Genomic DNA, 23278 nt, shown 5'->3' with positions numbered 1-23278 from the left:
CTTTAAAAATAACTGCAAATTGTTTTTTGCTTTGAAACCCCGTTCTTCTGGTGATCCCATTCAGCAGGTGAAAATCATCATATCCTTGCTGCGTGGTGATCCTCAAGACTGGGCTTTTTCTCTTGAAACAGGGGATCCGGCATTATTGAATGTAGATGCATTTTTTCAAGCGCTCGGATTATTGTATGACGAACCTAATTCTGTGGATCATGCAGAAAAAACCCTGTTGGCCTTGTGTCAAGGTCAGGAAGCGGCAGAGTTATACTGCCAGAAATTTAGAAAATGGTCTGTGCTCACTAAATGGAATGAAGAGGCTCTGGCTGCTATTTTCAGAAAAGGTCTTTCTGAAACCCTTAAAGATGTTATGGTGGGCTTTCCTATGCCTGCCGGCTTGAGCGAATCTATGTCTCTAGCCATTCAGATTGATCGGCGTCTGCGCGAGCGCAAAGCTGTGCACCATATGGCAGTATCCTCTGAGCATAGTCCTGAACTTATGCAATGTGATAGGATTTTGACTAGAAAAGAACGGCAGGAATTCAGACATCAGAATAGGCTGTGTTTTTACTGTGGTGATTCGGCTCATGTTATCTCTGATTGCCCTAAGCGTACTAAGAGAGTCGCTAGGTCTGTTACCATTAGTACTATACAGCCTAAATTTTTCTTATCTGTGACCCTGATTTGCTCATTGTCGTCCTTTTCTGTCATGGCATTTGTGGATTCAGGCGCTGCCCTGAACTTAATGGACTTAGAATTCGCCAGGCGCTGTGGTTTTTCCTTGCAGCCTTTGCAGAGCCCTATTCCTTTGAGGGGCATTGATGCTACACCCTTGGCCAAGGATAAACCTCAGTACTGGACACAGATGACTATGTACATGGCTCCTGCACATCAGGAAGATTGCCGTTTTCTGTTGTTGCATAACCTGCATGATGTTGTTGTGCTGGGATTTCCATGGTTACAGGAACATAATACGGGGCTGGATTGGAAAACTATGTCGGTGACTAGTTGGGGTTGTCGAGGAGTACATAGTGACGTTCCTTTGATGTCAATTTCCTCTTCCCCCTCTTCTGAGGTCCCTGAGATTTTGTCGGATTTCCAGGATGTATTTGATGAGCCCAAGTCCAGTTGCCTTCCTCCACATAGGGACTGTGATTGTGCTATTAACTTGATTCCTGGTTGTAAGTTCCCTAAGGGCCGACTTTTCAATCTGTCTGTGTCAGAGCATGCCGCCATGCGGAGCTATGTTAAGGAATCTTTGGAGAAAGGGCATATTCGGCCCTCTTCGTCACCATTGGGAGCGGGTTTCTTTTTTGTTGCTAAGAAGGATGGCTCCTTGAGACCCTGTATTGCTTATCGTCTTCTTAATAAGATCACGGTTAAATTCCAATACCCCTTGCCTCTGCTTACTGATTTCTTTGCTCAGATTAAGGGGGCTAGTTGGTTTACTAAGATTGACCTCCGAGGGGCATATAATCTTGTTCGTATTAAACAGGGTGACAAATGGAAAACTGCATTTAATACGCCCGAAGGCCATTTTGAATACCTTGTGATGCCATTTTGGCTCTCTAATGCTCCATGTGTGTTCCAGTCTTTCATGCATGATATTTTCCGCAATTATCTTGATAAATTCATGGTCGTATATTTGGATGATATTTTGATTTTTTCCAATGATTGGGAGTCTCATGTGAAGCAGGTCAGGATGGTGTTCCAGATCCTTCATGATAATGCTTTATTTGTGAAGGGGTCTAAGTGCCTATCCGGAGTTCAGAATGTCTCTTTTTTGGGTTTTATTTTTTCTCCCTCGTCTATAGAAATGGATCCTGTTAAGGTCCAAGCTATTCATGACTGGATCCAACCAACATCTGTGAAGGGACTTCAAAAATTTTTGGGCTTTGCTCATTTCTATCGCCGTTTCATTGCCAACTTTTCCAGTGTGGTTAAGCCCCTTACTGATTTGACGAAGAAAGGCGCTGATGTGACTAATTGGTCCTCTGAGGCTGTTGAGGCCTTTCAGGAGCTTAAATGCCGATTTACTTCTGCCCCTGTATTGCGTCAACCGGATGTTTCTCTTCCTTTTCAGGTTGAGGTCGACGCTTCTGAGATTTGGGGCAGGGGCCGTTTTGTCTCAGAGGGAGTCTGATGGTTCTTTGATGAAACCGTGTGCTTTTTTTTCCAGAAAGTTTTCTCCTGTGGAACGCAATTATGATGTCGGCAATCGGGAGTTGTTGGCTATGAAGTGGGTGTTTGAGGAGTGGCGACATTGGCTTGAGGGAGCTAAACACCGTGTTGTGGTCCTGACCGATCATAAGAATCTGATTTACCTCGAGTCGGCCAAGCGGCTGAATCCTAGACAGGCTCGATGGTCCCTGTTTTTCTCCCGTTTTGATTTTGTGGTCTCGTATCTTCCGGGATCTAAGAATGTTAAGGCTGATGCCCTCTCTAGGAGTTTTTCGCCTGATTCTTCTGGAGTCCTGGAGCCGGTTGGCATTCTTAAGGAGGGGGTGATTCTTTCTGCTATCTCCCCTGATTTGCGGTGGGTGCTTCAGGAATTTCAGGCTGATAGGCCTGACCCCTGTCCAGTGGGGAAGCTGTTTATTCCTGATAGATGGACAAGTAAGGTAATTTCTGAGGTTCATTGTTCAGTGTTGGCTGGTCATCCTGGGATTTTTGGTACCAGAGATTTGGTTGCTAGGTCCTTTTGGTGGCCTTCCTTGTCTCGCGATGTGCGTGCTTTTGTGCAGTCCTGTGGGACTTGCGCCCGGGCCAAGCCTTGCTGTTCCCGCGCTAGTGGGTTGCTTTTGCCTTTGCTGGTCCCAGAGAGGCCCTGGACGCATATTTCCATGGATTTTATTTCGGATCTTCCTGTTTCCCAGAAGATGTCTGTTATCTGGGTTGTTTGTGACCGGTTCTCTAAAATGGTCCATCTGGTACCTTTGCCTAAGTTGCCTTCCTCCTCAGATCTGATTCCATTGTTTTTTCAGCATGTGGTTCATTTGCATGGCATTCCGGAGAATATTGTGTCTGACAGAGGTTCTCAGTTTGTCTCTAGATTTTGGCGGGCCTTTTGTGCTAGGATGGGCATTGATTTGTCTTTTTCTTCAGCGTTTCATCCTCAGACTAATGGCCAAACTGAGCGAACTAATCAGACCTTGGAGACCTATTTGAGATGCTTTGTGTCTGCTGATCAGGATGATTGGGTGTCTTTCTTGCCGTTGGCCGAGTTTGCCCTTAACAATCGGGCTAGTTCGGCTACTTTGGTTTCACCTTTCTTTTGTAATTTTGGTTTTCATCCTCGTTTTTCTTCTGGGCAGGTTGAGCCTTCTGATTGTCCTGGTGTTGATTCTGTGGTGGACAGGCTGCAGCAGATTTGGACTCATGTGGTGGACAATTTGACGTTGTCTCAGGAAAGGGCTCAACGTTTTGCTAACCGCCGTCGGCGTGTTGGTCCCCGGCTTCGTGTGGGGGATTTGGTTTGGTTGTCTTCTTGACATGTTCCTATGAAGGTTTCTTCTCCTAAGTTTAAGCCTCGGTTTATTGGTCCTTATAAAATTTCTGAAATTATTAATCCGGTGTCTTTTCGTTTGGCTCTTCCTGCCTCTTTTGACATTCATGATGTTTTCCATAGATCTTTGTTGCGGAGATATGTGGTGCCCGTTGTTCCCTCGGTTGACCCTCCTGCCCCGGTGTTGGTTGAGGGAGAGTTGGAATATGAGGTTGAGAAGATTTTGGATTCTCGTTTTTCGAGGTGGAGGCTTCAGTATCTTGTCAAGTGGAAGGGTTATGGCCAGGAGGATAATTCTTGGGTTGTTGCCTCCGATGTCCATGCTACCGATTTGGTTCGTGCTTTTCACTTGGCTCGTCCTGATCGGCCTGGGGGCTCTGGTGAGGGTTCGGTGACCCCTCCTCAAGGGGGGAGTACTGTTGTGAATTCCGCTCTTGGGCTCCCTCCAGTGGTTGTAAGTGACACTTTTGTGAGTTCTGCTCTTGGGCTCCCTCTTGTGGTTTCTAGTGGTATGGCTGCTCCTTGGAGTTAGCTGTCATCAGCTGCATCCACTTATTGTCCGCTATTTAAGTCTGGCTCTTTCTTCAGCCTGTGCCACTTGTCAATGTTCCTGGCTGGATTCACATCTCTGCTTGGATTCTCCTGGTTTCCTGACCAGTTCTGCAAAGATAAGTTCTGGCTTTGCTCATTTCAGTCCACATGTTGTGGACTTATTGTTCTGTGCATTCTATATTTGTCCAGCTTGTCAGTATGGATTTTTTCTGTTAGCTGGAAGCTCTGGGAAGCAGATTTACCCTCCACACCTTTAGTCAGATGTGGAGATTTTGTAAACTCTGTGTGGATTGTTTTGTAGTTTTTATACTGACCGCACAGTATCCTTTCCTGTCCTATCTATCAAGCTAGACTGGCCTCCTATGCTAAAATCTGATTTCATTTCTGCGTATGTTATTTTCCCCTCCTCTCACCGTCAATATTTGTGGGGGGCTATCTTTCCTTTGGGGATTTTCTCTGAGGCAAGATAGGTTTCGTGTTTCCATCTTTAGGGGAAGTTAGATCTTAGGCTGTGCCGAGGGGTCTAGGGAGCGTCAGGTACCCCCCACGGCTATTTTTAGTTGCGCTGCTAGGTTCACGGTTTGCGGTCAGCACAGATACCACCTCCTTCAGAGCTTGTCTCATGTTGTTCCTAAACCACCAGATCATAACACTAGTCCAACCCTCAGGCTATATCTTTCAGGGAGAGCGTCAGAGCTTTGCACCTAGCGTCATATGAGTTCTTTCTTTTGGCTCAGCATCTGCTTCACTCTTGTGTGCAGTTAGCACAGCTTAGTTGCAGAGCGAGCACAATCCACATGCTTTCATCCCTGTGACGTTTAACAGGGTATAGTACTCAGCATTCTGAGTGCAGTACCTCTCAGTGAAGTAACTGAGCTTGGTACTTTGCGTTCTGTTCATACTGTATGAGTAAACGCAGTCTTATTAAGGTTAACGCTCACCGCTTCGTTCTGCCGTTGGTCACTAGCAGCAGTTATCCATCTCTGCATGGTAGACCCCGGGTTGCGATTGCACTTAATTATTTTTTTGTATTTAGTGCAATCCACCAACCCTAACATTTGGTGTCGCTGTAATCTACGACTTGTGGCTGTAAAGGGAAGGTGCCGCATTTTATTTTTTGTATTAAAAATTATTGTTTATATAAACAATTATTTTAATACAAATTTACATTTTTTAACTTTAACATTTTTTTTAATATTAATTTTTTTTTCAGCCCCTGGGCGCCGCCATTTTGCTTTGCAGGAGTGTAAGTGTAGCTGCACGACACTTACACTCTGCAAATACGGCAGCCCTGGGCATAGACATCTGCGGTCGGCATCCGACCCATTGTGCTGCTCCCTGCTCTGATGTGGCCATGCCCCCTGAGCCATCCACATCACAGCAAAGGCAGGAGATCGGCGCCATCTTCCTGGAGCTCACAGTGCATCTGTGAGCTCCAGTTTCCCAGTATAATCGCAGGAGCCCTGCGGTTATAGGAAGAGGAGGAGGAGGAGGAGACCAAGGATGGGAGGGAGAGAAAGGACTCAGCAGCCAAGCAGTGAAGTAAGTATCAGTGGAGGAGGGGGGAGAGGCAATCTAATCCTATCCTTTGTGATGCTGACTGAGCACTGTATCTCCTCCCATGTGTGTTACTGTGCTGTGTATCTACTCCTCTCCTGTGTGATACTGTCTGCCAAGCCATGCATCTAATCCTATCCTTTGTGATACTGACTGAGCTGTGTATCTAATCTCTTCTGTGTGATACTGTCTGCTGAGCCACGTATCTAATCTTACCCTGCGTGATACTGTGCTGAGATGTGTATCTAATCCTTTCCTGTGTGATACTGTATGCTGAGCCATGTATCTAATCCTACCTGTGTGATACTGTGTACTGAGACGTGTATCTAATCCTCTCCTGTGTGATACTGTATGCTGAGCCATGTATCTAATCCTACCTGTGTGATAAATGTCTGCTGAGCTGTGTATCTAATCCTCTCCTATGTGATACTGACTGAGCCGTGTATCTAATCCTCTCCTGTGTGATACTGTCTCCTGAGCCGTGTATTTAATCCTCTCCTGTGTGATGCTGTCTGCTGAGCCATGTATCTAATCCTGTCCTGTGTGATACTGACTGAGCCATGCATCTAATCCTCTCGTGTGTGTTACTGTCTGCTGAGCCGTGTATCTAATCCTACCCTGTGTGATACTATGCTGAGATGTGTATCTAATCCTACCCTGTGTGATACTGTCTGCTGAGCCATGTATCTAATCCTCTCCTGTGTGATACTGTCTGCTGAGCCATGTATCTAATCCTACCCTGTATGATACTGTGCTGAGATGTGTATTTAGTTAGTCCCCTCCTGTGGGAAACTGTGTGCTGAGCCGTGTATCTAATCCTATTCTGTATGTTACTGTATGCTGAGCCGTGTATCTAATCCTACCCTGTGTGTTACTGTATGCTGAGACGTGTATTTAATCCAACCCTGTGTGATACTGTGCTGAGACGTGTATCTAATCCTCTCCTATGTGATGCTGTCTGCTGAGCCATGTATCTAATCCTATCCTCTGTGATACTGTGCTGAGCCTTGTATCTAATCCTACCCTGTGTGATACTGTGCTGAGATTTGTATGTAATCCTCTCTTGTGGGATACTGTCTGCTGAGCCGTGTATCTAATCCTCTCCTGTGTGATACTGACTGCTGAGCTGTGTATCTAATCCTATCCTGTATGATGCTGACTAAGCTTTGTATCTAATCCTCTCCTATGCACTCCTCTCTCCCCTTGTTATGTGTGATCTATATGGCAGTATTATGTGTGATCTATATGGCGGTATTATGTGAGAACACTGGCGGTATTATGTGAGATCTATATGGCGTCGTTATGTGAGAAGTATATGGTGGTATTATGTGAGAAGTATATGGCGGTATTATGTGTGAAGTATATGGCGGTATTATATGTGAAGTATATGGCGGTATTATGTGTGAAGTATATGGCGGTATTATGTGTGAAGTATATCACGGTATTATGTGTGCTCTATATGGCGGTATTATGTGTGCTCTATATGGCGGTATTATGTGAGATCTATATGTCGGTATTATGTGAGAACACTATGGCATCGTTATTTGTGATCTATATGATGGTATTATGTGTGAACTATAGGACAGTATTATGTGTGATCTATATGGCAGTATTATGTGAGAACACTATGGCAGTATTATCTTCAGAAAGGGGACCCATTCTAGGGTGGTTCTGGTTGAGCAGCTGTACACGGGTCTGGGGTAATAGAGGGGGCAACATGACCTCCAGTTAGGTGTAGTCAGGGGAAGGCTGGTGAGGTAGCTGAAGAGAGGGGTCTCATTTTTATCGTTACTATAAGGCTACATTTCCCCCCAGTGTCACCCCGGACTGCGCCTGTCGCCTCACTTTCACACATCGCCAGGACGGGATGGGGAAGACAGGATCTGAGGAGGGGAATGAGGTCTTTGCATGCAATGTCTCGATGAGAACAGGCCAAATCCGCAGAAATATTTCCTGGATTCTGTGGAGCAGACAAGCAGACGGTCCATCCATGTGTATAAAAGACAGTGCTCTATGTACAATCCCTGGCTGCCTTGCGCACCGAACAGGGGGCCTTAGATAAGCAAGGAGTGTGCATAATAATTTTTATTTATATAGCGCCAACATATTCTGCAGCACTTTACAATTAAGCAGGGACATGTACAGACAATAAATTCAGTACAAGGCAAGACAATTTAAACAGTGACATTAGGGGTGAGGTCCCTGCTCGCAAGCTTACAATCTACAAGGAAATGGGGGGACACAATAGGTGAAAAGTGCTTGTTATTTCAAGTCTGGCAATTATAATAAATAGGGATTTTCATATAAAGCTGCATGATCCGGTCATCAGCCCGTGTGTTTAAGTGCAATAGTCAGGTATCAAATGCAGTTATCATGTGCATGGAGGGTGAGGAGACAGATGAATAGTAGGGTGCAGATTCACATGCAGATAATATTTGGAAGGAGGGAACAGGACAAAGTTAGTTTACTGAGTAGTTGATGAGGTAGGCTTGTTTGAAGAGATGGGTTTTTAAAGTGCGCTTGAATAGGTCGGGGCTAGGTATCAGTCTGATCGTCTGGGGAAGTGCATTCCAGAGAGCCGGCACAGTACGAGAGAAATCTTGGAGACGGAGGTGCGAGGTTCGGATTACGGGGGATGTTAGTCTTAGGTCATTTGTAGAATGGAGGGCACGTGTAGGGTGATAGACGGAGATGAGAGAGGAGATATAAGGCGGTGCAGAACTGTGGAGAGCTTTGTGGGTGAGAGAGATGAGTTTATACTGGACCCTGTAGCGAATGGGTAGCCAGAGTAATGACTGGCACAAGATGGAGGCATCGGTGAAGCGGCTGGACAGAAATATGACCCTGGCTGCAGGATTCAAGATGGATTGGAGAGGAGAAAGTTTGGAAAGAGGGAGACCGATCAGAAGAGAGTTGCAGTAGTCCAGATGAGAATGAATAAGAGCGACAGTAAGTGTCTTAGCAGTTTCAAAGGTGAGAAAAGGTCGGATTCTGGAGATGTTTTTAAGATGCAGGTGAAAAGAGCGAGTGAGTGATCGGATATAGGGAGTAAAGGAAAGTTCGGTGTCGAATATGACCCCAAGACAGCGGGCATGCTGCTTGCGAGTTATGGTTGAACCCTCCAGGGAAATTTCGATGTTGGATAGAGTGAGGTTAGTAGAAGGGAGAAACACAAGTAGTTCCGTTTTGGAGAGATTTAGTTTCAGATAGAGGGAGGACATGATGTTAGAGACAGCAGACAGACAATCCTTGGTATTTTGAATTAAGAGTGGGGGTGATGTCAGGGGAAGAAGTGTATAATTGGGTGTCATCAGCATAGAGATGGTACTGGAACCCAAATCTGCTGATTGTTTGTCCAATGGGGCAGTGTATAGAGAGAAGAGGAGGGGGCCCAGGACTGAGCCCTGCGGAACCCCGATAGTAAGGGGACGAGGAGAGGAAGAGGAGCCAGCAAAAGATACAGTGAAGGAGTGGTCAGAGAGGTAGGAGGAGAACCAGGAGAGGGCTGTGTCCTTGAGGCCTATGGAGCGGAGCATGGTGAGAAGGAGCTGGTGATCCACAGTATCAAATGCGGCAGATAGATCCAGGAGAGCAATGACCTTTGGATTTAGCTGTTATTAGATCATTAGAGACTTTAGTGAGGTCAGTTTCAGTGGAGTGTAAAGAGCGGAAACCAGATTGTAAGGGGTCGAGAAGAGAGTTATCCGAGGGATAGAGGATTAGACGGGAGTGGACCAAGCGTTCCAGGAGTTTAGAGATGAAGGAAAGGTTAGAGACAGGTCTGTAGTTAGCCGTGCAGTTCTGGTCCAGGGATGGCTTTTTCTTTCTTTCTTTCAATTGTCTTTTTATTGAAATTTTTGATTGAAATTTTTTAAGGATAGCAAAACAGCTTTAGATGCATATGAACAAAGCAAATTACAAAGATTGAAATGCATGACTTGCATAGTAGACGCTAATTATCCACTTTTTGACTCTCATATTTTAATTGAACAGAGTAACTTTTATCATTAAACAAGGGAGATAAAGAGAAGAGGAAAAGGAAAATGAGAAAGGGGGGTAGGAGGAAGGAGAAAAGTGAGGAAGGAAGGGAAGGAAGGAGGGGGGGTCAGTGTCACCTTGGGGCAAATATTTATTTATGGCGATATTGTAGAGTAAAATGTTGATTGTGTCCTCAATTGGGTCCAAGATCTCCAAATATTATGAAAGCTATCAGTGGTATGATTGATTCTCGCAGCTAATTCCTCTATGTGGTATAGCTGTTCAATTTTGGAATATATTTGATGTGCGTTGGGTACTGTTTTAGAGTTCCAAAATGCCGGTAACAAGGATTTCCCCACCGCCAGAATAAATTGGGCTAATTTAGAGGCATTTCCATCTCTTGGCCAGATTGGAAGATTGAGAAGGACAAATTCCGGTTTCAAGACAATACATTTACCCAATATTTTGTGTATAATAGACATTAACTCATTCCAAAAAGTGGAGAGTGATGGGCAGGACCACCATATATGTTTGTAACTACCTTCGTCTGCTCCACATCTCCAACAGTTAGTGGCTGAAGTGCAGCACCATCTCTGCATTCGTTTGGGTGTCACATACCATCTGGTGATAATTTTAATAAAGTTTTCTTGAATGCATACGCATTTAGAGGGACCATGTGAATGTCTGTATATATGATTTTTTTGTGATTCAGAAAAGGAGGTACCTATGTCTTTTTCCCATCGGCTATATAAACTCGTTTCAGTGGTGTGTCTATTTTAAGTATAGATTGGTATATTATTGAAAGAATTCGAGTTGGTGGTTGCGTTCTGGCACATAGAGTTTCATAGGGGGTCAGAGATCTATTGAAATCAATCAAGTGACATCTCTGGTGGGAGAGATGTGAGAGTTTACCATATTGCAAAAATGTTAGGCCTGAAAGTTCAGGGATTTTGCATATTTCTTGTAAGGATAGAAGGGCTCCATCTTCAAATAGCTGCTCTAATGGAATATGTGTAGCTCGGATAGGAAGTGAGTACAGAATGTCTGTGGCTTTAGTTAATGGGGAGAGGGTGGGAGCCAGGGTATGGTGAAGTTTTTTCCATATCTTAAATGTAGCTAATGTATGAAGATTCGTTGATTTGATTAAAGTTGAATAATTGTTTTGTCCCAGTAAAATGGAGAGGAGTGGTAGAGGGGACATTGCTTCTTCTATCTTTAGCCATTGTTTATCTTCTGTGTTTCTGATCCAGTGGACCGTTCTAGATATATGTGCTGCTTGATAGTATTTTGCAATATCTGGTGCACCCATTCCTCCCATGTCGTTTGCCAGTGTAAGGGTCTTAGAATTAATACGCGGTTTACTTTTTTGCCAGATATAATTAAAAAATAAGGAGTGTATTTTAGCTAAGAAGGAATAGGGAATTTGGATAGGGAGCATATTAAACACGTAGAGAAATTTTGGCAGAATTAAGCTTTTTAGAATGCTTTTCCTTCCTATCCAAGAAAAAAAAATTTCTTTCCAGGACCGGAGGCATGAAGTCGTGATTCCCAATAGACGATTATAATTAAGAGTAAAAAGGTCTTTATCAGCACATATCTGAATGCCTAAGTATGTCAAGCCTTTCTGTTGCCAGGGGAAGGGATATGCAGATTTGATGCAATCCACCTCCTTAGTTGGTAAGCCTATGTTTAATAATTCAGATTTTGTTTTATTCATTTTAAAATTAGATAGTTTGCTGTAACGTTCTAGGATGTCCATTATGGCTGGCATGCTTTTTAAGGGTTTTGAAAATACTAATAAAAGGTTGTCTGCAAACGCCGTTGTTTTGTAGTGGTTGTCACGGATCTGTAAGCCTTCTATATCTCCGCATTGTTGAATGGCCTGTATATGAGGTTCTAGTGACAGGACAAAAAGTAATGGGGACAAAGGGCAGCCTTGCCTTGTACCATTTAGGATCTGAAATGAATCCGTAAGAAATCCATTTAGTCTGATTTTAGCCATGGGCATTGAGTACATGCCCATAATCGCAGTTTTTGTTGAAAGGGGGAAGCCAAATTTTAGTAAAGTTTCCTGTAGGAAAGTCCTGTCAACCCTTTTTCAGCATCTATACTCATTAGTGCAATCGGAATCTTTTTCAGCTTAGCATATTGTATCAAGTGTAAAATTTTATATGTATTATCTTTTCCTTCTCTACCTTTCACAAATTCGGATTGGTTTAAGGAGATTAATTGAGGCAGCATGCCCGCAACTCTGTTCGCTATAATTCTCGCATAAAGTTTTAGATCCAAATTCAACAATGATATAGGTCTATAACTGCCGCATTGTTCTGGGTCTTTCCCTTCTTTATAAATCAGTGAGATTCTAGCTTCCAGAAGCTGGTGTGGCGCCTGTTCACCTCCCTGAAGAGAGTTACACATTTTCAGAAGGTAAGGGAGTAAGATTCCAGCATTGGATTGGTAATAATGAGCCGTGAAGCCGTCTAGGCCTGGGGCTTTCCCTTTGGGGCACCTCGACAGGGCTGACTGGAGTTCCTCAAGAGTAAATGGTTTGACTAATAGATCTTGTTGAGTAGTAGAAAGGGTTGGGAGATTTAGATTTTTTAAGAATGTTTGGATATCATGTTTCCTCTGTTTTTTTTCTTTTTCTTCTTCATTAATGCGTTTAATTGGTATAGAAATTTGTAATAGTTTAGAAATTCTTTTTCTATTTGGGAGTAGTTTTGGGTTTTAGAACCAGCTTTAGTTATAATAAAATGAATAAATGTGCGTGCTTGCTTTTTCTTGATTAATGACATGGTTAATTTAGAGGCTTTATCTCCATGCACTAATATGCGGTTTTTCCAAGAAGTGAAAAATGTAGCTGATTGCTCTCTAAGGATATCTTCTAGTCTTTGTCTTTTTTCTGTGAGTTCTAATAGGGTTTGTTGTAATAATGTTTTCTTGTGTTGAGATTCCAGCCTTATTATCTCTCTATGTAAAGAATCGAGTTCTTTATTTTTTATTTTATTCAGGTAAGACGCCAGAGATATCAGTTCACCTCTTATCATCGACTTGTGCGCTTCCCAGAGTATTAATGGTGATGTCTCGGCTGTATTATTTAGTTCAAAATATGTGTTAATGGCCTTAATAATATGAGATTTAGTGGAGGGGTTGTCTTAGAGGGAATCGTTTAATGGTCAAGATCTGTTTGGGGAGAATTGTTTAGATAGGATCAATGAAGTTGTTACAACTGAGTGGTCAGAAAACAACAAGGGGACGATATCTGCCTGTTGGATACTGGGCAACAATGATCTAGGTGCAAATAAGTAATCTATCCGGTGATAGGAGCCATGCGGATGTGAGAAGAAAGTGTAATCTCGTTCAGCCGGATGCATGTATCGCCAAATATCTATAAGGTTTAAGGAAAGGAGAGCATGTTTTAACCTTGCCAAGTCTCTTAGAGAGACTGCACTTTTTTTCTTTGTAGTATCTATGGAAGGTTCTAGGGCCAGGTTGAAGTCTCCTCCTATTATGAGAATACCTTCTCTAAAGTCTCTTATTTTCTTAAACATGGCTAGAAGCCATTTTAATTGTTTCTTGTTGGGAGTGTAAATATTACAGATAGTAAAAGCCACCCCCGCCAAGACTCCTTTTATCATTAAATAGCGGCCATTTGTATCTGCCACTTAATCTTGGAGTAAGAATGGGATTCCTTTAGCTATGACTATGGATACCCCTTTAGATTTTGCTTGGGGTGAAGTGGCATGAAACCACCTGTTATAGTATGCTTTCTCAAACGTAGGAACTTTGTTGCTAGTGAAATGAGTTTCTTGTAGGAGTAGTATGTCAATATCTTTTTTTCTTAAAATGTGAGAGGGTTTGGCCTCTTAGGGATGGCATTTTAAGTAAAGGGGTAATGATGGCATGTTTAAATGAGGGAAAGATACCTGAAGAAAGAGAGAGGTTAAATATTTTAGTCAGGTGAGTGGTGACCACTGGTGAGAGAGACTGCAGGAGAGGTGAAGGAATGGGGTCACTATTGCAGGTTGTAGGCCGAGCAGAAGTGAGGAGCTTGAAAACTTCTTCTGAAACAAGCTCAAAGATGTCTAATGAGCTTGAGGTGCGGCAGGGAAGGGGATCCAGGCAATGAGGAGATTGGGCTGAGATATCCTGATGGATGTGGTTGATTTTTTCTAGGAAATAAGTGGCCAGATCCTCACCACTGAGATTGGAGAAGGGGGCCTGTACTTTAGGTTTCAGGAGGGAGTTTAAGGTTTCAAAAAGTCGATTTGGGTTGTTGGATAGTGGAGTGATGAGGGTGGTGAAGTAGGATTGTTTGGCCAGAGAAAGGACAGAGTTATAGGTTTTGAGCATGAACTTATAGTGGATGAAGTCTTCTGCTAAGAGAGATTTTCTCCACTGCCGCTCTGCACACCTTGAGCAACGCTGAAGAAAGTGTGTTTGCATATTGTGCCAGGACTGCCATTGTCTGTGTCGGGTCTTTCTGCGTGTAGAAGGTGCTGCTTCATCCAGGGCATTCTTCAGTGTAATATTGAAGTGTGACAATGCTAAGTCTAGACAGGAAAGGGAGGAGATGGGGGCTAAAGATGCGTGAAGGTTGTCCATAAGCTGCTGGGTGTTAATGGTATGTGTATTCCGATAAGTGTGGTAAGTGGGGGTGTCCTGGGTGAGGAGACAATTCTTGACAAAGAAGGAAAGAAGGTTGTGGTTCGAGAGTGGGAGAGTGGAGTTAGTAAAGTCGTGCAGCGATCCGGGATGAGAGAAAACCAGGTCCAGAGTATTCCGTCCTCATGCGTAGGAGAATTAATAAACTGTGAGAGGTTGAATGAAGAAGTTAGAGAGAGGATGAGAGGCAGATTGGGAGAGGGGATCATTGATGGGGATGTTAAAGTCTCCCATGATGAGGGTGGGGATGTCACGGGATAGATAGTGAGTAAGCCAGGTGGCAAAGTGGTCTAGAAACAGGCGGGAGGAGCCTGGAGGGCGATAAACAACCGCCACCCACAAGGAGAAAAGCTTAAAGAGTCTGACGGCGTGGACTTCAAAGGAAGGAAATGTAAGTGAGGGGACTGAGGGGATGACCTGGAAAGCACATTGTGATGAAAGGAGTAAACCAGCACCTCCACCCTGTCTGTTCTCAGGTCTGGTGGTATGTGAAAATTTCAGCCCACCAAATGAGAGAGCATCAGCGGCGGTGGTGTCTGACTGCTGGATCCAGGTTTCTGTAATAGCCAGAAGGTTTAGGGAATTAGAGAGGAAAATATTGTAAATGTAAGTTAGTTTGTTACACACAGAGTGTGCATTCCAGAGAGCACAGTGGAAAGCAATAGGAGAAGGCATGCACTGAATGTTAATAAGATTAGCAGGGTTTCTATATGTAGCAGGAGGAGAGTAATGTATGCTGGTGGAGGGAGGTCCAGGGTTTGGGGAGATGTCACCTGCAACTAGTAGAAGGAGAAAAAACAGAAAGAGCAGGTGGTGGGATGATTTGTATGAACGTTTTGAGTGCTGCATAGCGGTAGTGGCTGGTTTGGAGTAGAGATGAGCGGTGTTCGAGTCGAACTGTTCGCCAATCTCAAATTCGAGCTGTTTTGGGCGGTGTTCGAGTCGTTCGATGAACCCGAACAATTTGCTTAAAATTTGGCTGTTCGAGTTTCTGTTCGATAACTGTTCGTTCAGCAAAAGGCTTGCTTGATTTGCACATTGAAATTGTTTATCATTGTTAATAGACTGTTTCAGTGTACAGTGGGCGGGGGGGGCGGGGGATAGATCTGTGCTGAAATAACGCCGATCTCCATTTTTTTTCTTTCCCGCATTTACAGTGGGGCGGTGCAGTCTCTCAGCCTATCAGCAATGCACACACACACAGCATTGTGCATGTGATGCACACAAGCAAGGGCATGTGTCATTGGCTGTGTATGTCACATGTCCTTGCCCTATAAGAACCAGCCATTTGCCCCGTTGCCACCATCTCCTCACTGCTGCAGCTTAGTGTTAGACGGCACCGCTGCTGCTGTGGGCGCTATACAGACTAATAGTGTTTTTTTGGAGCGAATTGTCAGAGAGATTAATTTAGGGAGTCGGGAGGAGTCAGGACTAGTTGTAATATCAGCCCTTTCAGGGTAGGTTACAGCAGTTCATAGCACTGATTGCCAGACAGGTCTGTGCTAGTGCTGTGCAAGTGTTTGTCACAGCATTTGGTGTAATCTAGCTCAGCCAATCCATTTGGGCTAGAAGCATTGTCTGATAGTCATCTGAGTAGCCCGCCTGTGAAGCTAGCTGCACCGCTTGTGTATCTCAATTTTCACTGCATCTTATCCAGTTGATAGTTTAGGGCCTAGGAGCAGTGTCTGCACGTCAGCAGAGTAGCCTACCTGTGAAACAAACTATGCCGTCTGTGTATTTCAATTTTCACTGCATCTAATCCAGTTGATAGTTTAGGGCCTAGGAGCAGTGTCTGCACGTCAGCAGAGTAGCCTGCCTGTGAAACAAACTATACCGGCTGTGTATCTCAATTTTCACTGCATCTAATCCAGTTGATAGTTTATGGCCTAGGAGCAGTGTCTGCACGTCAGCAGAGTAGCCTGCCTGTGAAACAAACTATACTGGCTGTGTATCTCAATTTTCATTGCATCTAATCCAGTTGATAGTTTAGGGCCTAGGAGCAGTGTCTGCACGTCAGCAGAGTAGCCTGCCTGTGAAACAAACTATACCAGCTGTATATCTCAATTTTCACTGCATCTAATCCAGTTATTACTTTTGGGCCTAGTACCACAGTTTGGCCACTCAGTTCTGCTCGGTTTTCATCCATCGGTTGTTGTGCCAACAACTACAGATACAGAGTTGCCAGAGTTAAGCACTAAAATGAGTGGCAAAAGGCCTGCTGCTGGTGGAAAGGAGAAAAGGCATGTTGGAAAGGGAAAAAAAGGTTGTGTCCGTGGCGTAGGTGGTCAAGCAACAGTAACATCTGCAGAAGAAAGACCATCTTCCAGCCAAAGTAAGATGTCTACTTCTTTTTGTGGACAATCTGATATGATCCCTTTCTTACGACCATCGCTACAAGCATCGCCAAAAATTCCAGATGAGGCACAAAAACAGCAGGTGCTTGAACGGATATCAAGTGCTCGTTCAAGTGGGCTCTCCTCCATGTCAACTTCAACATCACAACTACTCCAGTCCTCAGAGTTGTCATCCCAATCGCACTTGCTTCCTCACAGCTCCCAAGTCTCCAGCTGCCCGTCTGAGAATAGGGTAACACACATGGTTGAGTCTGTAGAGCTGTTTATGCATACTATAGCCTGGGAATCAGAGGTCTGCTCCAGACCTTCTGTGAATCCAGATGAGGAAATGATCTGCAGTGATGCCCAGAATCTTTGTGAGTCAGATACAGGCCCAGTTTAAGAAGGTTCTGAGCATAATGTAGACCCTCGTTCCCAAACTGTAACTCCTGTTGGTGGAAACAATGAGGAAGATGATGATGAGACTGAGATACCTGATTGGAACGAAAACTTGACTTTTCGGTTGGGGCAGGAAGAGGTTGGCTCTGAGGACGACAGGCGTGATAACACACAGGATGATGATGATGACGAGTTTGTAGACCCCACTTACTGTCAACCCCCAGTCCACCAGTCCATGAGGTCAGCAGAGGAGGTAGAGGAGGATGCTAGTGACGAGTCTGATGACGAGGTAACAGTGCGCCTTCCTGGACAGAGATGGAGTACTGGAAACACGTCAACAACTGCATCCTCAACCCCAACTGTGCCTCAGACCAGAAGTCTTGGTGGCTCTTCAGGTTGTACGGGCTCTAAGCCTTGCATAGTCTGGGCATTTTTTGACATCGCAAAGGATGACCCAAGTCATGTTGTCTGAAAGATTTGTCAAAAAAATCTCAGTAGAGGCCAAAAAATCACTAGCTTGAGTACTTCATGCATGAACCGTCACATGGATATGAGGCATAAGTTGCAGTGGGAAGCTCACTGTGCTACAATGCTACAATGCGGCCTAGTGGGCCGGGTCAACCACCGTCTGCCCCATCAAGTGCATCCGCGTCCTCTTCATCCACTGTGACTGTGGGGACAGCAGTCGCACATGGTTTTGGATGCAGACCTTCTACCTCTTTACCCGCAACAGCCAGTGTGATTGGCAGGTCAGCAGGACATTTGCACGTGGAAACACCTGCTGGTGTTGAGCGCTCTCCAACATCGACACCACATTTTGATAAAGGCAACATAACATCTCCGCCTGCACCTTCCTCACAGACAAGCAGTTTGCCGGGGACACCCTACTCAACTTCGTTTAAGCACTGTAGCCAGCCCTCAGTCCCTCAGATGTGGACAAGTAAAAGACCATTTCCTCCTACCCATGACAAAGCTAAGAGGTTGAATTTCTCCATCTGCAAGCTGTTGGCTACAGAAATGCTGCCTTTCCGCCTGGTGGACACAGAGGATTTTCGAGACCTTATGTCCGTCGCAGTGCCCCAGTACCAGATGCCCAAGTGCCACTACTTCTCAAAGAAAGCTGTGCCTGCTCTACTGGAGTTTTCCAAAACTTACCTGAAAAAGCCTAAAACGTTTTGGAAGAATTATCTCTGGTCAGTTGAGACAAAAGTTGAGCTTTTTGGGCAAAGGCATCAACATAGAGTTTACAGGAGAAAAAAAGAGGCATTCAAAGAAAAGAACACGGTCCCTACAGTCAAACATGGTGGAGGTTCCCTGATGTTTTGGGGTTGCTTTGCTGCCTCTGGCACTGGACTGCTTGACCGTGTGCATGGCATTATGAAGTCTGAGGACTACCAACAAATTTTGCAGCATAATGTAGGGCCCAGTGTGAGAAAGCTGGGTCTCCCTCAGAGGTCATGGGTCTTCCAGCAGGACAATGACCCAAAACACACTTCAAAAAGCACTAGAAAATGGTTTGAGAGAAAGCACTGGAGACTTCTAAGGTGGCCAGCAATGAGTCCAGACCTGAATCCCATAGAACACCTGTGGAGAGATCTAAAAATGGCAGTTTGGAGAAGGCACCCTTCAAATATTATTATTATTATTATTATTTATTTATATAGCACCATTGATTCCATGGTGCTGTACATGAGAAGGGGTTACATACAAGTTACAGATATCACATACAATAAACAAACTAACAATGACGGACTGATACAGAGGGGCGAGGACCCTGCCCTTGCGGGCTTACATTCTACAGGATTATGGGGAAGGAGACAGTAGGTTGAGGGTTGCAGGAGCTCCAGTGTTGGTGAGACGGTAGCTCCGGTGTTGGTGAGGCGGTAGCTCCGGTGTTGGTGAGGCGGTAGCTTCGATAGTGATGAGGCAGCAGCGGTGTCAGTGCAGGCTGTAGGCTTTCCTGAAGAGATGAGTTTTCAGGTTCCGTCTGAAGGATCCGACTGTGGTTGATAGTCGGACGTGTTGGGGCAGAGAGTTCCAGAGGATGGGGGATATTCGGGAGAAGTCTTGGAGGCGATTGGATGAGGAGCGAATAAGTGTGGAGGAGAGAAGGAGGTCTTGGGAGGACCGGAGATCACGTGAGGGAAGATATCGAGAGATTAGTTCAGAGATATATGGAGGAGACAGGTTGTGGATGGCTTTGTAGGTCAGTATTAGCAATTTGAACTGGATACGCTGGGGGAATGGGAGCCAGTGAAGAGATTTGCAGAGGGGGGAAGCGGAGGAGTAGCGAGGAGAGAGATGGATTAGTCGGGCAGCAGAGTTAAGGATGGACTGGAGAGGTGCAAGGGTGTTAGCAGGGAGGCCACAGAAAAGGATGTTGCAGTAGTCAAGGCGGGAAATGATGAGGGCGTGCACAAGCATTTTAGTAGATTGGGGGTTGAGGAAAGGACGGATCCTGGAGATATTTTTGAGCTGGAGGCGACAGGAGGTGGAAAGAGCTTGGATGTGTGGTTTGAAGGACAGGGCAGAGTCGAAGGTTACTCCGAGGCAGCGGACTTCGGGTACAGGGGAAAGCATGATGTCATTGACTGCGATAGATAGGTCAGGTAAGGAAGATTTGTGGGATGGAGGAAAGATGATGAGTTCAGATTTGTCCACATTGAGTTTGAGGAAGCGAGAGGAGAAGAAGGAGGATATGGCTGATAGGCACTCTGGGGTTCTGGACAGCAGAGCGGTGACATCTGGGCCAGAGAGGTAGATCTAAGTGTCGTCAGCATAGAGGTGGTAATGGAATCCATGGGACTTTATGAGTTGTCCCAAGCCAAGTGTATAGATTGAGAAGAGTAGGGGTCCTAGAACAGAGCCTTGGGGGACTCCAACAGAGAGAGGGTGGGATGAGGAGGTAGTATGGGAGTGGGAGACGCTGAATGTGCGGTTGGAAAGGTACGAGGCGATCCAGGATAGGGCGAGGTCTTTGATGCCAAAGGAGGAGAGCATCTGCAGTAGGAGGCAGTGGTCAACTGTGTCGAAAGCAGAGGACAGGTCTAGAAGGAGGAGTACAGAGTATTGTCCAGTAGCTTTGGCAGTAAGTAGGTCGTTGGTGATTTTGGTCAGGGCAGTCTCAGTTGAGTGATGGGGGCGGAAACCAGATTGTAGATTGTCGAACAACAAGTTAGATGAGAGGTGGGAGGAGAGTTCAGCATGGACGTGCTGCTCCAGGAGTTTGGAAGCAAATGGGAGCAGCGATATTGGGCGATAGCTGGACATAGCAGTTGGATCGAGGGTTGGCTTTTTAAGGATAGGCGTGATTGTGGCATGTTTGAACGCAGAGGGGAAGGTGCCAGAAGTTAGTGATAGGTTGAAGAGGTGGGTTAGGGATGGGATAAGTGTGGTGGTGAGGTTGGGGAGGAGGTGGGATGGGGTCGAGCGCACAGGTGGTGAGGTGGGATTTGGAGAGGAGACAATTAAGTCCCCCTTCAGTGATGTTGGATAGGGAGGTTATGGGGTTTGGGCATTGGTCTGGTATACAAAGGGGTTGTGGTGGTTGAACAATAAAGTCTTGCCTTGTCTGGTCGATCTTATTTTTAAAGTGTGTGGCAAAGTCCTCAGCAGAGATGAGGGAGGTTGGAGGGGGCAGTGGGGGGCGGAGGAGGGAGTTAAATGTTTTGAATAACTGTTTGGGGTTGTGGGATAGGGAGGATACGAGGGTTGTGAAGTAGGCCTGTTTAGCAGAGGTGAGTGCAGATTTAAAAGTGAGTGTTGCTTGTTTGAATACAGTGAAGTAGTCTTGCGAGTGTGTTCTCTTCCAACGCCGCTCCGCAACCCTGGACACTTGCCTTAGCTTTTTGGTGGTGTTATTGTGCCAAGGTTGTCTATTGATACGTCGCGCTCTGCCATGGACGAGAGGGGCTACCGTGTCAATAGCTGATGCGAGAGTGGCATTGTACAAAGCAGCGGCACTGTTTGTGTCGTGGAGTGAGGATATGGATGCCAGTGGTAGGATGGAGTCAGAGAGTGTGTGGGTGTCTAGGTGTGCAAGGTTTCTGCGTGGGTGCGCATGTTGCTGGATATGGATGATTGGTGAGGAGGACAGGGATGAGAAGGTGAGCAGATGGTGGTCGGATAGAGGGAGAGGGGAGGTGGTGAAGTTAGATAGAGAGCAGAGACGGGTGAATACCAGGTCTAGTGTATGCCCATCCGTGTGGGTGCCTGCGGAGGACCACTGAGTAAGTCCAAAGGATGAGGTAAGGGACAGAAGTTTGGAGGCTGTTGACTGAAGGGTATCAATGGGGATGTTGAAGTCACCCATGATGATGGTGGGAGTGTCAGCAGAGAGAAAGTGAAGAAGCCAGGTGGAGAATTGGTCAATAAAGGCAGTGGCCGGGCCCGGAGGTCGGTATATGACGGCCACTTGGAGGTTGGAGGGAGAGTAGATGCGGACAGAATGGACTTCAAAAGAGGTGAGGATAAGGGAGGGAAGAGGTGGGATTGGGTTAAAGGTGCAGTTTGAAGAAAGGAGAAGACCCAAATATCAGGGACATGGAGCAGTTTGCCAAAGAAGAATGGTCTAAAATTCCAGCAGAGCATTGTAAGAAACTCATTGATGGTTACCACAAGCGGTTGGTCGCATTTATTTTGGCTAAAGGTTGTGCAACCAAGTATTCGGCTGAGGGTGCCAATCCTTTTTTCTGGCCCATTTCTGTAGTTTTGTGTGAAATGATCAATGTTTTCTTTTTGCTTCATTCTCTTTTGTGTTTTTTCATTTAAGACAAATTAAATGAAAATAATAATACCAAATAATTTGTGTTTGCAATCATTTTCAGGAAGAAAATGAGTATTATCTGACAGAATTGCAGGGGTGTCAATACTTTTGGCCATGACAGTACATGCTACATACATGCCACATACATGCTACATACATACTACATACATACTACATACATTACATTCATACATTACATACAATACATACATACAGACATACAGTACATTTAGGGTATGTGCACACGTCCGGATTTTTCACGTTTTTTTGCGGATTTTCCCGATAAAAACGCTATAAATCCGCATAAAAAATGCTCAAATTATGCATCCTATCATTTAGAATGCATTCCGCATTTTTTGTGCAGATGTATGCGTTTTTTTCCGCAAAAAAAACGCAATCCGCAAAAAGAATGGCCATGCTCATTCTTTTTGCGGATTTTCTGCGGATTTCATGCATTCAGGAAAAAAAAAAACGCAAAAAATCCGCAAAAAATCCGCGCAAAAAACGCGAGAAAAACGCGAGAAAAACGCGCGGAAAAAAACGCGATTTTCTGGCAGATTTCTCCGGATTTTGTCAGGAAAAAAACCTGACATGTGCACATACCCTAAAAAGTAGAGTTCATACTCACCATTACTTTTCACTTTGATCCCCGAAGCCAGTGTTATCTGTAAAAAAGATTAAAATAACAAACAACCAATATACTACCTGTCCGCAGAAATTCACGAGTGTCCCACGACGATCTCCCGTAGAGAACGGCAGCATCAGCTGTTGCGACCGCTCTCTAGGGGCTCCAGGAACACAATGACGGGAGGAAGGTATCCTTCCGCACTGTATTCCTCCGCCGCTGTAAAAAAATAGTCCCTAGTCTCACTTTTGGCATTGCTGAATGAGAAATTTTCCCACGCAGCAATTGCCATAAAGTGACACTTTGTCCTAACGTAACCTCTCAGTGATGCACTGCAGGAGCCATTGTCAGTGTGTCACTGAGGGTCCTATAGAGCAGTGATATCACCCGATGTCACTGTTCTATTGGGGAGATCATCGTGGGACACTCGTTATTAATTGGACTACGGCGGACAGGTAGTATACGGTTTATTATTTTACATTTTTTGCAGGCGCTGAAGTATGGTAAGTATGGTAAATGAAGAATATTAAAATACTTTTTCCTAATGTGTTGTGTTTTATTAACCCTTTATTACTATTGGATTAATAATGACGCCTCTCTCTTATTGACGCCTCTCCGTTATTAATCCGGCTTAATGTCACCTTACAATAGCAAGGTGACATTAACCCCTTATTACCCCATATCCCACCGCTACACCGGAGTTGGAAGAGAGGGGCTAAGTGCCGGAATTGGCGCATCTTACAGATGCGCCATTTCTGGGGTGGCTACGGACTGGTATTTGTAGCCGGGGGGAGCCAATATCCATGGCCCCTCTGTAGGCTATGAATATCAGCCCGCAGCTGTCTGCGTAGCCTTTCTGGCTATAAAGTATAGGGGACCCCACGTCATTTTTTTGGGGGGTCCCC

Source organism: Ranitomeya imitator, chromosome 4 (genome assembly GCF_032444005.1).
Source record: "Ranitomeya imitator isolate aRanImi1 chromosome 4, aRanImi1.pri, whole genome shotgun sequence".
NCBI lineage: Eukaryota > Metazoa > Chordata > Amphibia > Anura > Dendrobatidae > Ranitomeya > Ranitomeya imitator.
Note: the sequence above shows the minus strand (reverse complement) of the source record.